An 18,005-nucleotide genomic window follows, 5' to 3' on the forward strand; every position below is an offset into this window, starting at 1 on the left:
GTAAATGTAAGTCTTAAAACGCAGCTGTTTACAGGTACACAAAACACACATACACAGTCCTCAAACTACATAACGGTAGTATGTGTGTGTCCATGTCTTAGGTGTACCTATGTTTACATACAGGCGTTTGTGCTTGTACATGTGTATGTTCATGTCATACATGTATATGTGCTTATATGTGTGTTTGAATGTGTGCATGGATGTGTGTACATGTATGCATAGGTATGTAAATTTGTATAAGGGCATATGCGTCTGTGCATGTTTTTGTACATTTGGGGGGAGGGTCTCCTTCCTACAGCCCAACCTATGTCTCATGAAGTGTCTTGCTTTACAATAATCACTATAACTCTTTGTTAAGTGTAGCTATGCTGTGTCCAAAGGGATGTTCCCGCTGTCCTTACAGGGTTTGCATTAGAATAAATATTACATTTGTGGGACTGTTTAGAACGTGCTTATCTCTCAAGAGACTCTGCAACAGGATCTTGAAACACTTAAGTCTGACATATGTGTATCATATTTAAATAAAATAGAGAGACAACTCCATTATGTGAATGACAGCAGGGGAATGGGAGGCACAGACTATCATTTCTTCTAAAAGAAAAACATTGATTCCTAAAATGTTTATGGATCCGTTTCCTAAATTGCTTTATAATTTATAGAGGAAGTTGTCCTTTAAACGTCTTCCATAATATTAATGTCCTCCTAAAGCCATAATCAACTTTCCATCAATTTCATCAATTTTCCAAGTTGGCATGGGTCAGATACTCTCCCCTAAGCTCTTCTCGCTCCCCCAATTATTACAATTATGATCTAATATTCAGTGCCCTGTGTAATTGAAGAGGCTGAACATAGAAAGTCAGACAGAAATTTGAGTATTAGCTTTATCGTCTATATAGTGACACAAGCTTTCTCAGCAAAGCAGGCATATTTTAATTGTAAGTGCAACCCAGATCATCATACAAAGCAGGCAGGTGTATGTGAGATGCCATAGTCTTGTCACTATTTTAATGTAGCTGTCCACCTCCTGTGCATATATATAACTTAATGCCAGTAGAAAGTACTGTCTTACTCTGTTTGGGCTGCTGTAACAAAGCCCCGAAGCCTGGGTGCTTATCGACAACAGAAATTTATTTTTCACAGTTCTGGAGGCTGGAAGTCTGAGATCAGGCAGAGAGAAGCAAGTTTTCTCATGACTCTTATAAGGGCAGTAATCCCATGGGGTGGGGGGAGCCCCACCCTCCCGAATGACCTCAGCTAATCCTAATTTTCTCCCAAAGGCCCCACCTCCCAATCGTCATTACATTGGGGGGGTACGGTTTCAATATGTGAATTTGGGGGACACAACCATTCAGCCCACAACAGGTTCTAGGTGTGTTGTGGTGTCTATGTTGCAAAGAGCAGAGTTCACTCAAGCCACCTCAAGTAGGTTTGGATGTATGACAAGGTTAGTGGGATAGCTTCCAGAAGCAAGCTGCCTAACCTAGCCTGGCAAGGGAGCTGCTGACCCCTCTACAGTAAGAGCCAGAGTACACTGCCCCATCTGGAAGCCCCGACTAAGGGTGCCAGCTCCTGGACATGCTGCACTTGCCATTGTCTGCAGCTACAAGACGGACAACACCCTGCCCATGACCCCAGGGAGCCAGCACCAGATAAGGTGACCTTCACCAAGATTGCCACAGAAAACCAAACTCTTCCCTGCTGGCCAGCAAAAATGGCAGCCCACTTCACTTCTGCTTCCAATGCTGTGAGAGAGCCTCTGGACCCCCAGGTGCATGGGCACCTAGGGAATGCAGGTGTTAGCCTCCTAGCCTGTGTCCTCCATGGGAGGATGGAGTGGAGGTCGATGTGGATCCATCCTACTCAACTTAGCTGAATTCTGGAAGCCACACAGAAGTGCTGCCCTCCAAGAGACCACCCACTCCTACGTGGATGCCACTGTAACTTCCAGGAGGGAGTGCTCAGTCGAGAGAATCTAGAATCACGGTGCCCATGCACTAGCCGCTGGCCACACGTGACCATGTGCACCTAAACGGGGATGTGCTCCAGGTGTTACAATACACGCTGGACCCCAAAGACTTGGTACAAAACAAAGAATGTAAAACATCTAGTTAATAACATTTACATTGATTACGTGTTGAAATGATCATATTTACATGGTTACTGGGGTTAAATAAAATATAGTCTTAAAATCAATTTTACATCTGTGGATGAGTGGATGAAGAAAACATAGTATATCTAGACAATGGAATATTAAAGAGAATTAAAGGGAATATCCCATTCCCTTTAAAAGGATGGGAGTTCGGGCACATGTTCCAACTTGGATGCACCCTGAGGACAATATGCTAATGAAAGAAGCCAGAAACAAAAGGACAAACACTGTATGATTCCACTTAGATGAGGCACCCGGAGTAGTCAAATTCATAGAGACAGAAAGTAGAATAGAGGTTAGTAGTTAAAGAGGGGAAGATGAATGAGGTACAGAGTTTCAGTTGGGAAAGATGAAAACAAGTTCTTCAGACGGATGGTGGTGTTGGTTGCACAACAGTGTGAATATTTAACAACACAGAGCTATACACTTAAAAATGACTAAAATGGTAAATTTTGTGGGGTTTTTTAACCACAACAAAAATAATCAATTTCACCTGTTTCTTTTTTTACTCGTATATTTTTACTAGCATATTTATATATTTAAATTAAATTTTATATATTATTTACATATATATTAAGGTTTTATAAATATTCTACTAGAACATTTAAAATTATCTATGTAGCTTGCTTATTTCTGCTGGACAGCCTGGGCCATCCAGGCTAAGACATCCAGCACACGTTTCCTTAACCCAATGGCCAAGGTTAACATCACCAATAATAACACATGGTGACATCATGTACCCCTGACACGCTGCCCAGAGGACAAGATATCACCTTTCTATCGAATCATAAGAAAACATCACACAAATCGAAACCGAAGGACATCCTACAAAATAACTGGCCAGTGCTCTTCAAAAGTGTCAGGGCATGAAAGACAAGGAAACACTGAGGAACCGTCGCAGATTGGAGGGAATGAAGGAGAAAGAGCTAAATGCAATGTGGGGAACGAGAAGATCTGAATAGTCTGTAGTTTAGTCCACAGTGCTGTGCCATGTTCTTTCTTAATCTTGATCATGGTTATGTAAGATGTTGACATTCGAAGAAACTGGGTAAAGAATATACAGTTACCCTGAACTATTTTTGCTACATTTCTGTAAGTCTAAAATTATATCAAATTTTAAAAGTTAATACAAATAAAGTCACCCATGTCAGATGCACTCAGGTAAGCTCTCTCCTTACCTGCACAAAGCCTGAATCTTCATTCTCTCCATCCCCTCTTCACACCCCAGGCTTCCTGGGGGCTCCAGCCCAAGGCATTGAACTGAGACTTTTTGTTTGTTTGAGGGGTGCATAGAGAGGTTGTTACTGGATTATGTTCAATGATAAAAGTAGTGTGTGTTTATTGTAACAAGTCAAAGAAAGAGCATGAATAAGGGAAATGGCAACAAATAATTCATTTCCCCCAACACTTCATTCCCACCCCAGAGGCCACCAGGTAACAACTGGCTGGCAGCATCTCTGCCTGTCTCCATGCTCATCAAACTGGGGTACACACATTTCTGTGGTTTTCTTTCCTACCTTTACAAAGGGATAAAATCATCTCATAAGTATTACTCTGAAACTTGCTTTTTTTACTTACCAGTTCATCACGGGTATTTCCTAGATATAGAGATATATAATTGGACCTAATATTTAAAGAGCTACATAATATTCCAACATTCTATATTATGATTGTACTATAGTTTCGTCAGCCATTTTCCTATTGATGGATTCATATCATTTCCATTTTTTTTGCTACATAAACAGTAACGATAGCCTTATCTATCGGTACTCTTCTTTTTGAAGCATAGTCTCTGAAAGAAAGGGATGGCTAAGACAAAGGACATAAACATTTTTTCTTTAAAATTTATCTTTTATTGAGGTAACATTGGTCCATAACATTATATAAGTTTCATGTGTACCACATTATATTTCTACTTCTGTAAACTCTACACTGTACACACCACGAAAAGTTTATTTTCCATCTATCACCACACAGTTGATCCCCTTTACCCATTTCACCTACCATCCCACCCCTTTCCCTCTGGTAACCACTTCTCTGTTCTCCTATCTACATGCTTGTCATCTATTTTGTTTGTCGGTTTGTTTGTTTTCTATATTCTACAAATGAGTGAAATCATACAGTGTACGTCTTTCTCTGTCTGACTTATTTCACTTAGCATAATACCCTCAAGGTCCATCCAAGTTGTTGCAAATGCCAAGATTTCATCTTTTTATGGCTTAATAGTATTCCCCACTCTCTCTCTCTCTCTCTCTCTCTCTCTCTATATATATATATATATATATATATATAGTATCTATCAATATCTGTCTATTTTTCTCACAGCTTTTTTATCCATTCATTCATTGATGAGCACTTAGGATGTTTTCACATCTTGGGTGTTGTAAATAATGCCATGATGAACATGGAGTGCATATACCTTTTCAGATTAGTGTTTTCATATTTTTTGGATAAACACCCAAAAGTGGGATAGTGGAATCATAGGTAGTTCTATTCTTAATTTTTTGAGGAAACTTCATGCTCTTTTTCACAGTCATTGCAGCAATTTACATTCCCATCAACAGTGTATGAGGGTTCCCTTTTCTCCCCATCCTCACCAACACTTGTTATTTCTTGCCTTTTTGATAATAGCCATTCTAACAGGTGTGAGGTGATATCTCAGTGTGGTTTTCATTTTCATTTTCCTAATAATTAGTGATGTTGAACATCTTTTCCATGGGCTTGTTGTTCATCTGTACATCTTCTTTGGGAAAATGTCTATTCAGCTCCTCTACCTACTTTTTAATCAGCTTGTTTGTTTATTTATTGTTGACTTGTATGAGTTTTTATATATTTTAGATATTAACCCCTTATTGGATATATCATTTGCAAATATACTCTCCCGTTTGATAGGTTGACTTTTTGTTCTGTTGATGGTTTCCTTTGCTATGAAGAATCTTTTTAATTTGTTGTAGTCCCATTTGTTTATTTTTGCTTTCTTTTCCCTTGCCTGAGGACACATATTCTAAAAGATATTGCTAAGATCAATGTCAAAGAGCATACTGCCTATGTTTTCTTCTAGAAGCTTTATGATTTCAGGCCTTACATTCAAGCCCTTAATGTAAAATTTGAGTTGATTTTTGTGTACGGTGTAAGATAGTGGTCTATTTTTTTACATGTAGCTGTCTAGTTTTCCCAACATTTATTGAGACTATCCTTTCACCATTGTATATCCTTTGCTTCTTTGTCCATATATGCATGGGTTTATTTCTGGGTTCTCAATTCTGTTCCATTGAGCTATGTATCTGTTTTTCTGCCAATACCATGTTGTTTTGAGTACTATGGCTTTGTAATATAGTTTGAAATCAAGGAGTGTGATACCTCCAGGTTTGTTGTTTTTTTTCTCAGGATTGCTTTGACTATTCTGGACCTTTTGTGATTCTGTATAAATTTTAGAATTTTTTGTTCTATTTTTCTGAAAAATGTCTTTGACATTTTGATAGGGATTGTATCTTGTCTTTATCTGGTTTCTCTCACTGCCTTGTTCTGAGTATGGCCAAGGAGTCTGGAGCTAAGAATGGTGTTTGTGCTTCAGTTTGTGACTATAGGATTCTAACAGAAACCTTGTTAGAAACGCACAGAAAATGAACTAAGACCAACCCTGAGAATGAGTATCAGAAGGATATCTCCTCTGATTGAAAAACAAAAATGCACAAAGAAAGGATAAAAAAGATGTGGTGTATATATATATATATGTATATATATATATATATATATATACATATATATATATAGTGGAACATTACTCAGCCATTAAAAAAAGAATGAAATAATGCTGTTTGCAGCAACATGGATAGACCTAGAGATGATCATACTAAGTGAAGTCAGACACAGAAAGACAAATACCATATGATATCACTTATAAGTGGAATCTAAAAAAAAATACAAATGAGCTTATTTACAAAACAGAAATAAACTCACAGGCATAGAAGACAAACTTATGGTTACCAAAGGAGATGGCGGGATGGTGGGGGAGGAGAGATTAATTAGGAATTTGGGATTAACATATACACACTACTGTATATAAAATGGGTAAATAACAAGGATCTACTGTACAGCACAGAGAATTATACTCAATATCTTGTAATAACCTATAATGGAAAAGAATATGAAAAAGAATATATAAATAATATATATATACACACACACATATATATATCTGAATCACTGCTGTACACTTGAAACTAACAAAACTTTGTAAATTAACTATACTTCCATTTTAAAATATTGATATGAAAACAAAAAGCAAATTAAAAAAAAGAAAAACACAATGCATAGACTTCAGGACATGGATTTTAGTGACATTGATTTGGTGGCTCAGACGACCTTTTTGGACTCCTACTTACTTTTGGATAATTAATTTTATTCCTAAGTGAATCCTGGGTGAGTAAACCATTTACTATTTGCTTAAAGAGTACTGGTTCATTGTCATATTTTTGAAGTTCTAAAGTTACTTGTAAAGTTCATATTTATTCCTTTTTTCAGAAGACCTTTTCCTGGACCCCTGTAACACTTGTCCAGTTGCATCTCTTTCTTGGCCTCCATTAATTGTCAGCAGATCCCAGCTATTTTTTTCAAGGGCTAGGTTTTTTTTTCTATGTGTCTACTTATTTTTTTATTCAAAAATTACCAAGCGCTGGAAAATCACATGGGGGTAGGAGGGAAGCATCATTATGTTAACCACGAATTTCAATTTTCTTTTCTGAATTTTTCTGGATTTTAATTTTTTAAATGAGCATTGATTGTTTATATGATAAAAAAGTAATAGAAATAATGCTATGGTCATGGCTCCCAGGGTCAACTTTAATTTTGATTCCTGTATAGTGTAAATATTTGGTGTTTGCTCGTATATCACTCCTCTAAAATGTTCAGATCTTCGTTTATTCCAGACTCTAGGGAGCTTTAAGAAATGGAGCAGAGCCTAATTGACAGTAGGACAAGTTACTCAGCAGGGTTGCCACTCAGAGCAGGAAGCAAGCAAGTACTGAATTGAGTCCCACTCTGCTCTGTGTCCACTGAAACACAGACAGAAACTGTGGACCAACAGTTTTGAGAAGATATGTACATGCTGACATGTGTGAAGGGCAAACGAGAAGATGCATGAAACGTGCTTATGGAAAAATTCTGTGCCCTTATTAAGGTCAAACACTGAGCCTCTGATCAGGTACACCTGGAAGCTGTCTTAAAAGATGCTGAGAAAATGCTCTCACACTGGAAATGGGCTTTCTTCTGATACCCTAGGTCTGGAGCTGAGCTAATGATCATGGTCTCCATTCCTGGCATTACACAGGCCAATTATTTACCTGTTGACTCTCAATCCTTTCCATCCTCTTGTGCTCGCCTCTGTAGCTAAAGGGATGGAAGTCTGCAGACCACCTGCCCTGGACACCTGCCAGCTGGCTTCCTGATGAACCGTTGGTGGGAGATCAAAAGGAAAGGGGAAACAAAAGGCCCTTTCGCTCTGCTCCTGGCAAAACCTTTATATGGGTTGAATAGTGTCCCCCTCAAAATTAATGTCCACCCAGAACCTGTGAATATGACCTTATTTGGAAATAGGGTCTTCAGATGTAATCAAGTTAAGATGAGGTCATGCTCAACTAGGGTGGGTTGTAAATCCACTATGACTGGTGTCCTTATATGAAGAGGGAAATTTAGACATAGAACCACAGAGAGACACCATGTGACTATGGAGACACAGATTGGAGTGATGCCAAGGATTGCCAGCAACAACCACAAGCTGGAAGAGGTAAGGAAGGATCCTTCCCTAGAGCCTTCAGAGGGTGCATGGCCCTGCCGGCAGCTTGATTTCTGATTTCTGGCCTCCAGAACTGTGGGAGAAGAAATGTCTGAGGTTTTAAGTCACCCTGCTTGTGGTACTTTGTTCTGGCAGCCTCAGGAAACTCAACCTCTCACAGCAGCATGGCTCAAAGCAGGACTCCAGCTGTAACTACAGGTGGCTGCACTCAACAGCGCTGGGGAGGTTTCAACAGCAGCTGCTGGACTGTGGGCTCCTGGGCACCTGAGCAATAGCGGTAGATGTTCAGGGCAGCCTGTAGCCCATCAGCGACAAGTGCAGCAGTGGCGTCTTGGGAACACCCTTCCTTACAGGTGATAACTGAAGTTCAAACAGCTGAGCAAGTCAGCAAGAGCCCCAAGGTAGGTAGAGCAGAAGTGTGATGCGAAGTCCACACTCTCACAACCTTACCATGCTGCCTCTGAAAACTCCGGGTGCAAATGTAGTCTCGCCCACAGTATAGACCTCCAACAGTCACTCACATCTCGGAAACCCTTGGTGTAGCTAAAAGGTTAGTACATGCTTGTTACCACTTAGTCAGTCAACAATTGATGGCGCTTTTATGAAGTGACAGACATTTTGCTAGATGCTTGGGCCATACAGATGGATCATTTCAGTTTCTGCTTTTGAGATGCTCATGGATGAATTTAGTTAGTAATTGCAGGTACTGTGCTAGCCCCTAGGATCAAACCAAGCAGGTAGGGATCAATGCTGGTCATCAAATATATCCCCAGCTCTCACCCTGGAGCACATGCTAGGATGGCACTTCTTGATCACTCCTGACCACTCCTTGGCGATGGCAGCATTGAAACCGGAGCTGTCCCATCAGCCTAGGTGACCAAGTGACTGGTCACAATGAATAAAGTTCCCCGTTAACCTCTGGTAGACATGCAGCATGAGCCATCTGAAGTGGCTAAGACTTTGGGGCTACTTGTCACCGTAGCATAACTGGAGTATTTGACTGGCCCAACAAGTGAGATCAGTATCTGCTTTTTAGATGCTTGCGGTCTGTGAAGGAAAATGTACTCCTTTATTCAACGGGAGTCAGTAGACATTGCAGTCACTGGCATAGAAGTCTGCTGGAGAGAATGGGATAGCATTGCAGGATCAGTCAGGAAACTTCTAGAGGAAGGTCCCACTCAGTGGAGCTGAGGAAGAGGCAGACACATGGACCACCAACTGCAGTACAAGGTGATGGGTGCCAGAGCAGAAGGGCAGGCAGAGGACTGTACCGCCACAGATGGATCGTGACGCAGTCCGAGGGGCAAGGAAAAGTCTCCTGGGGACCAGCATTGGAACTGGGTCTCAACAAGCAAGCCATGAAGTTGAAGCAAAGGCGAAAGGACCCTGCACTGCGCCTCTTAACTGAAATCCCTCCACTGTCTAGCATGGCGCCCGCAACGTAGAAAGTGCTCAGTCAAGTTTTGCTGGCTGAACGCGTGGATGGAGCGTAGGCAAATTTCAGAGAGAAGAGAGACGTGTGTGAAGAGTTGGGGCCAAGAATGGGTGTGGCCGTTCAGGGAAAGAGCGAGCTTCATCTACAGACCTCTCAAACTCAGACCATTCTTTGGTGTGTTCCGGGCACCACCCACGAGTCAGGACGTGGGGTTATTTCCTCCTTGAGCCTCACTCGCCCTCTGATCAGTGCGGGCACTCCAGAGAAACAGAGCTAATAGGAGATCTAGATCTGCATCTATATCTGCATCTATTTCTATATCATCTATATCTATATAGAGATACAGAGAGCCATATAGAGACATACATATATATATATATGTATGTATATGTATGTAAAGAGATTTATTTCAAGGGATGGGTTCACAGGCTCCTGATGGCTGGCAAGTCTTCATTCTGTAGGGCAGGCCAGAGGCTGGGAACTCAGGCAGGAGCTGACACTGCAGTCTTGAAACAGAATTTCTTCTTCTTTGGGAAACCTCAGCTTTTACGGCCTCCAGTGGATTGGATGAGGCACAGCCACATATCAAGGGCAATCTCCTTAAAGTCAGCTGACGGCTGATGCTAACTCCATCTCCCCAGTACCTCCACAGCAGAACCTAGATTGGCATTTGATTGAACAGATGGTACTTTAGCCAAGTTGACACAGGAAACTACCCACACACCCTCCAGACCATTTCTCCTGCTTCCTCCCTAAAACCCCGGCTCCTGGGACAACCACGCCACCCCTTCCCTTGCTGCCCACGCGTGACTAATGCCTCCTCGGCTGTTCCTAGCAAGACTTCTGCTCCTGGCTCACTACCCTCCTCTCCATGCCTGTTCTTGCCATTATCCTCAGATGGGCCACGGTGGTGCCGGTTGAGTCAGCTGTCCAGTCCATAGTCGCCTCTTTCCAGGCTCCTTCCCCCACCACAGAGGAGACCATGCAATCAGACTGAACTTTTTGTTCCTGGACGCTTCCCATCGGCTGTTTATCAGTGCACATATACAAGCCACAGGTGGTGAGCTAAGGTATCCTAGGATCTCTAACTTGAACAGCCTCAAACGCCTAACAGCTCACACTTCAGAAGCCAAACCAACAATAAACACGGTCCCAATACAATGACTACACTCCCGAACCGCCTAAACCCCAAAAGGGGAACTCTTGGGATATGCCCGAGCTTAGACTATTATGAAATGGAATCCTAACAAAATAATTAACTTTGGAGAACTTAGTTTGGGTATTTGCCTCTGGGGTGGGACTCACCAGGCTAAACCCTGAATCCACCACAGGATGAATATTTTCGGCAAAAAATCTAGAATTGATCTGCAGGCCCTTGCATATTTGGAGTGCTGGGACACAAATCAGTAGGTAAGTTATTCTCTCATTTTATAGGAGCCAAAATATCCAGCATTAATATACACAGCTGTATACAGCTGGATCTAGATCTACTTATATCCAGTCATCCATCCACCCATCTTCCATCCATCCATCCATCTATGCACAAACATGTCCTTTGGCTCCAGTGCTGTCTTACTTGCTTGCCAATAAAAATAAGGTCTTCATATTTTACCTTGTTGACACACCACATAAAAATTATCTTCTACTCAGCAATACAAATAAAACCCCACACTTGCCCCAAGGCTTGAGGCAGTCCCCACCCCTCAAACTCAGAATTGTTAGAGGTATCTGAAAGCCTTTCTGTCACTCCTCCCAGTCCAGACTTGTTTGGCCCAACTCAGAGGAAGACTGGGGCCCTAAATCACCTCCAGAAGATGCCAGCTGCTCATCTCTCCCCACTCCAGAGGTTTTGGCAGCACCTTGCTGCTGTCACAGAGCCAGCCCTGCTTTTGAAAATATACAGAAAGGCAGGTTCTTGAGTCACGTATCTCCCCAGACCACAGCCAAGTGCAAAGTAGTGTTTCACTTCTGCTGCAAGTTCTGCTGCTGTAGACCATGCATGTGCTGGGTACTGGGCACACAGTATAGGCCCCCCGCCAGTTTCCAGCGTATGGAACCAAATGTCTAGTATGTTCTGAGAAGTAAACGCTTTGGGGGTCAACGTGACAGCGCCCAGTTAGGAGTGTGACTGCAGACGGGCACTCCCGGCAGAGAGAACAGCGCAGGCAAAGACCTGGCAGAAACAGCAGCACATGATTTCAGGCCGGTGGGAGAGGCCAAGCATGGCAGGCCCGGTGTGAGGGACAGAAAGGCGAGGCTGTCAGCGGGCCAGGCCAGGCCAGCCTAACACATTAGGACCCTGAGGCCTCTGAAGGTTTCCAGTCCTAGGAGCATCAGGCTTTCTTTTGCATTTTATTTTTCCCCCAACATTTTACTGTTATATAATTTCAAATATAGAGAAAAGTTGAAAAATAGTACCCAGAGACTATGTGAGCGTAGATTCAATAACTGCTTACATTTTCCTGCATCTACTTTTGTGGGCATTGGGGGGAGGGGGGAGGTATCTGTTTGTTTGTTTGTTTACTGAGTCATTTGCAAGTAAGCAGCAGACATCATGGCCATGTACCTCTTTTTTTAAATCTATTTTATTAAAGTATAGTTGATTTACAATGTTGTGTTAATTTCTGCTGTACAGCAAAGTGATTCAGTTATACATATATACGCATTCTTTTTCATTTTCTTTTCCATTACGGTTTATCACAGGATGTTGAATATAGTTCCCTGTGCTATACAATAGGACCTTGTTGTTTATCCATTCTCTATGTAATAGTTTGCATCTGCTAATCCCAAACTCCCAGTCCATCCCTTCCTCACCCCCACCTCCCAACCTTGGCAGCCATAAGTCTGTTCTTCATGCATGACCATTTAAACGCCCGACACGTGTCACAGAAGAACAAGGACCTTCTCCCACCTTAGCACTCCCCGCTAACATTATGCTGCCCAGCCCATGTTCAAACTTCCCCAGCTGTCCTCAGAACGTGCTTTAGAGTTAAGGAGATGTGTTTCCAGGATGCCATCTAAGTTCACCCGCTGCCTTTGGAGGTCGGGACTCCCTCGCAATCTTGAACCACACTCTTGTCCTAATACATTGACTTCCTGAAGAGTCCAGGTCACTGGAACATTGAAGGATGCACCACATTCTGTCCCACATTCTGGATATTCCTCATCATTTTCCCGTGGTGCCATTCACAGCCCATTCGGTTTGTCTCTTTATTCCTTGTATTTCCTATAAACTGAAAGTTAACCTGAAGCCTTCATGAGATTCAAGTTAAACATTTTTGTCCAGACCGCTTCATAGACGACACCGGAGACTTTGTGTCACTTCATTCCGGAGGCACACAATGCTCGTGCCACTCAGTGATGCTAACTTGATCAGATGGACAAAGAGAGGCCCCAAGACCCCTGTGCAGTAGAGGAGCATGCCCTTGTAAGTTACAACAGTCATGGTTGTGATTCTTTGGCACTGAGTGACCATCTGATCCACAACGTCACTTTCACAACCATCTGACAGCCCAGATTTGCCTTGAGGACGAGAATTCTGCAGCAGGGCTGGAGGATGAGATGGGAGGAAAGGAAGCCAGTGTGGCAGCCCGGCATCCTCCACCAGAGATATGATGTTGGTCCAGGCTGGGGTGGGGCTGGGCAGAGAGAAGAGGATGCATTCCATGAGGGACACCAAAGAGGTGAAAGAATGAGTTCTGGTGAGGGTTCCGTGGAGATGGAGAGATCTAGGTTTGGGTGCGAGCAACTTGATGGATATTGTGGACTTCTTGCCAAGTGGGAGAAGGCAGGAGGGGAAACAGGATGGCCAGAAAGAGGTGGCACTCAGATGCAGACCCCTTTGGGGCATCCAAGGGATATGTGTGAGGCTGCTGGATGCATGGGGCTGGCCTCCCGAGGAAGGCGGGACTGGGGGACTCCAGGGACTCAGCTCACTGACCAGGATCAGCAGGCCAAGAGCAGGGCTAGAAAGGGGAAGACAGCCCAGGAAGAAGCCCTGAGCACAACATAGAAGAAGAGAGTCAGAAGTCCAAGCTCGCCCATTCTAGGAGCTAGGGGGAGAGCACCAGAGAGAGAGAAGATATCAGAGAAAATGAGAGAAGAGAGCGTCTCAAGGTACACAAAGCTGTAAGACTATCTCCTTTAGAAACAGATATTTTGATAAAATATGATAGAGATGATGATGGAGAAAGCAGAAAATGTTAAGACAAAAAACTTACCATTAGGCAGTCTATTGTTTTTAATTTACTTCATTTGTCCCCAGTTTTATTGAGATATAATTGATATACATCACTGTAGAAGTTTAAGATGTACAACATAATGTTTTGGCTTACATATATTGTGAAATGATTACTATAATAAGTTTATTTAGTATCCATCACCTCCTAAAGGTACAAGAAAAAGAAAAAAAAAAGGAAAAAAATGTTTTGTCCTTGTGATAAGAGCGCTCAGGATCTACTGTCTTAACTACTTTCCTACATATCGCACAGCAGTGTTAGCTATATGCATTATGTTGTGCATTACATCCCTAGTGCTTATCTTGTAACTAGAAGTTTGTACCTTTTCACCACCTTTCTTCAGTTCTCTCTCCTCCTACCCTCTGCTTCTGGTAACCACAGATCTGATTTCTTTTTCTGAGTTTGGGGTTTGGGGGTTTTTTACTTTTAGATTTCACATATAAGTGAGATCATACAGTATTTGTCTTTCTCTGTCTGACTTATTTCACTTAGCATAATGCTTTCAAGGTCCATCCATGTTGTTGCATATGGCAAGATTTCTTTTTTTATGGCTGATTAATATTCCATTGTATATATATATATATATATATATATATATATATATATATATATATATATATATATATATATGCCACAACTTCTCTATCCATTCATAAATATTCCATTGTATATATATATATATATATATATATATATATATATATATATATATACCACAACTTCTCTATCCATTCATCCACTGATGGACATTTAGGTTGTTTCCATGTCTTGGCTATTGTAAATAATGCTGCTGTGGACGTGGGGGTGCAGATATCTTCTTAAGTTAGTGTTTTTGTTTCCTTTGGATATATTCCCAGAAGTGGAATTGCTGGATCATACAGTAGTTCTATTTTTAATTTTCTGAGGTCCCTCCATACTCTTTTCCACAGTGGCTGCACCGATTTACAATCCCACCAACCGTGCACAAGGGTTCCCTTTTCTCCACATCCTCACCAGCATTTGTTATCTCTTGTCTTTCTAATCATGGCCATTCTAACAAACAAGAGGTGTTATCGCATTGTGGTTTTGATTTGCATTTCTGTAATGACTAGTGAAAATGTCTATTCAGTTCATTGCCCATTTTTTTTAAAGTTAATCACAGTACACAAATTAATTTCATGGCCCATTAGTGGATCCCAAACCACATTTTGAAAAACACCCCTGTGATTAAGTCCCCAGACCGTCAGTAAACTCTGCCTCCCTCCTGAAGCTCTCTCATGAACACCACCCTCCCACTTGGGTAAATCTGAAGAAACAGGTGAGTCCTCTAGCTGGGTCAGGTGGGCACAGGCAGGAAAGATGCAGAAAATGAGAGACGATAAGAGGGTGTGCCCACAGGGGTGGGAGGGTGATCCAGGAAAGGGGGTGTGTCCAGGCTGACCCCTAGGTCTCGGGACCCCTTCGTGCTGTTGTTTCACCTGAGATCACCAGTCATCCTATATCACATTCACCAGTGTTCCCCAAGTATGGCAAGCCCCTTCTCCCAGTCACCCTGAGAGCCTGTTCTCACTCCAAGTCCTGGACAGCGGGGAACCTCCCGTCCACTAGAGCTCGACTCCCTTCTCTACCTCCACCTGGCTCAGCCGTCTGCCCAAACCTCCTTACATAAAAAGCAAAACAGGAGTTGATGTACTCCCTAACCCCGGGCAAATGGGCCTTCTTACCATATTTTTTAGCTACAAGGACGGTATAATGGCTGCTTTGCAAGACAAAGGTGATCCTTCCGCCTTCCTGGTTGGTTGGTTTGTTGGTTTTTAAAAAGGCTTTGCTGCTGATCTATAAGAAAGTTTTGGGGCATCATGGGGCATCCAGGATATGTTTCAGTAAACTACCTAGGATCTGCTTTTCCTTTTTTTCCTTCTCTTTCTCTCTCTCTCTCTCTCTTTCTCCTTTGTGCTAGTGTTCTTTCAGGAAGGAGCATTTGATCCAACTAGGAGAACTAGGGAGGACTTCCTGGAGGAGGGGGCATTTAGGTTGGGATTTGGAGAATCATCTGCAAATGTGGGAAGTGACTGGAGGCTTGGACTAAACTTGGGAAAGCAGAAGGGTCCAGGCTCCTTGGGGAATACTGAAGAGTCCAGGGCAGCATCAGCGTGCACTGGAAGGGTGGGAAGGCAAGTAAAGTGGGGATACAGAGGGCCTGGATCACCAACCTCAGACGGAGCCTATGTTCAGGTGGTGAGGAGCAGTTAGGGATTTATCCAAAAGGGAGCGGCATGATCCAGTATGTTATAAAACCAAGCACATAGATGGCACTGCAGTGGTGGTGGTGGGGGGGGACAGCTGGAGGCTAGTCAGGTGAGGCTTGTGAAACAGTGCAGGCAAGAGTCAGGGGGCTTCCCCACGAGCCTAGAGACGCTTAGCTCTCTAACAGCTGCTCCTTGGACACCTTATTGTCCACACGCTAGCCTGGGGCACTGAGTAACAGAGGTGAACCGGGAGGAGGCAGAACACAAGCGAGGTCCATCTGGACCCCAACAAAATGCTATTGTCAGGGCGGCCCAGATGGCTACAATCTCTGAGCGTAACTGTCACCTAGGGTTTCTATTTCCCATATCCAAGTACAAAAGTAATCAGCTAGAGGAAGGGGCAGAGATGACAGCATTCTCACCATGAAACTGGGTGATCTAAGGTTCTTCCACTTGGTAGTGGAGCGCTGAACAGTCATCAAGCCCTGGAGTTTTCATTCTAGTAATTCCCAGTAAGCAACACACACCACAGGCTTAGAGAATGCTCATTCAACAGGTGAATTCTTTTCCTTGGTTTAAATATGAGGATTGCACATAACCAATGTTTCTTTACAATCAGTCACCAAGGGGGATCCTTACATCTCCCTGCCCTTGGGGAAGTGTGCCCCCAGGGATGCCCAGGGACCCTGCCCCCTGCCCCCTGCAGTACCCACCCCCCATGAAGGCAGGCTGTGCCAGAGCCCAGCCCAGGCCAAAGAAGGCTCATTGGTGTCTTCTTTCGTGTTCTCAGGAGTCCTGGGTGACGGTGTAAGAGAGGAGGCAGCCAACTACGGCCCCCGCTAAAACTGCCCCCCCCACCTGTTTTTGTAAATAAAGTTTTATTGTAACAAAGCCATGCTCATGCATTTATGCATTGTCTGTAGCTGCTTCCGCTACAGAGTACTGATGACAGAGGCCATGTGGCCACAAGACCTAAAATATTTACTATCTGGCCCTCTACAGAAAATTTGCCAAACCTTGATTTAAGAAGTCCACCTGGGACTTCCCTGGTGACGCAGTGGTTAAATCTACCTGCCAATGCAGGGGACACAGGTTCGATCCCTGGTCCAGGAAGATCCCACATGCCACGGAGCAACTAAGCCCGTGGACCACAACTACTGAAGTCCACGTACCTAGAGCCCATGTTCCGCAACAAGAGAATCCACCGCAATAAGAAGCCCACGCGCCGCAACAGAGTAGCCCTCACGTGCTGCAATTAGAGAAAGCCCATGTGCAGCGATGAAACCCAATGCAGCCAAAAAGAAATTAAAAAAAAAAAGTCCACTTACCCACTGGAGAGACCCCACGGAGGGGTCCTGAGGCCACAAGGAGAAAGAGAGGCCCAGCTGTCACATGTCCCTGTCATGTGATTTGCCAGGTGATTTGACCATGAGCTGCCAGCACAGAGGTCCCAAGGGAGGTGGCAGGGGGACCTTGCGGCTGGCCCCAGCCAACTCTCGGGGCTAGTTTAGTAGAATGGTGGATTTAAGACATCGAGTTTGGGGTGATTTGTTACACAGCAATAGATAACTGAGATGTGCTCCCCCCTTTCTCCAAAAATTGTAGGGGTGTGACCATGAGGATGGAACAAAAAGACAGAGTATCACCAAGACCAGACATGAAACCACGGCTGAATTAGTTCCTGAAGCTGCCCAATAGCAAAATGTAACTGACTGCAGAGCTTTTCTGGTGAAATAACATCACTCATCATGAAAACAGCTACCAAACCACAGACTTCTGTTTCCTTCACCTTGGACGTCACCTCTACTTTCGGCAACAGTTTGACCACATTTGAGTTTGTGGGTTTTTGCCTTTTAAATGAATCTTATCCTTACGAAGGCAGTGAGCCCTGGAATGGCCCCCCAGGACAGGAACTCCTCATCCCTCTAATGTACACTGTCCACACATGTGTTCTTTTAGACACAGAGGCTCCTTGTGCTGAATTCTAGTGTCTTTTTAAAGAGGCAAGCCTGTCATTTCAAAATAGCTCGAGCTTTAAAGAGTTGAGGCACTCTGTGAATCCAGCCATGATTTTCATGATTTGCTCATGGAAAATCCATCCGTTATATTTGTTTTTCAGGGAAAGTGAACGTCAAAACTCATTCTGTTTGTCACATTTCCT

This window comes from Physeter macrocephalus, chromosome 9, assembly GCF_002837175.3.
Source record: "Physeter macrocephalus isolate SW-GA chromosome 9, ASM283717v5, whole genome shotgun sequence".
Lineage (NCBI taxonomy): Eukaryota > Metazoa > Chordata > Mammalia > Artiodactyla > Physeteridae > Physeter > Physeter macrocephalus.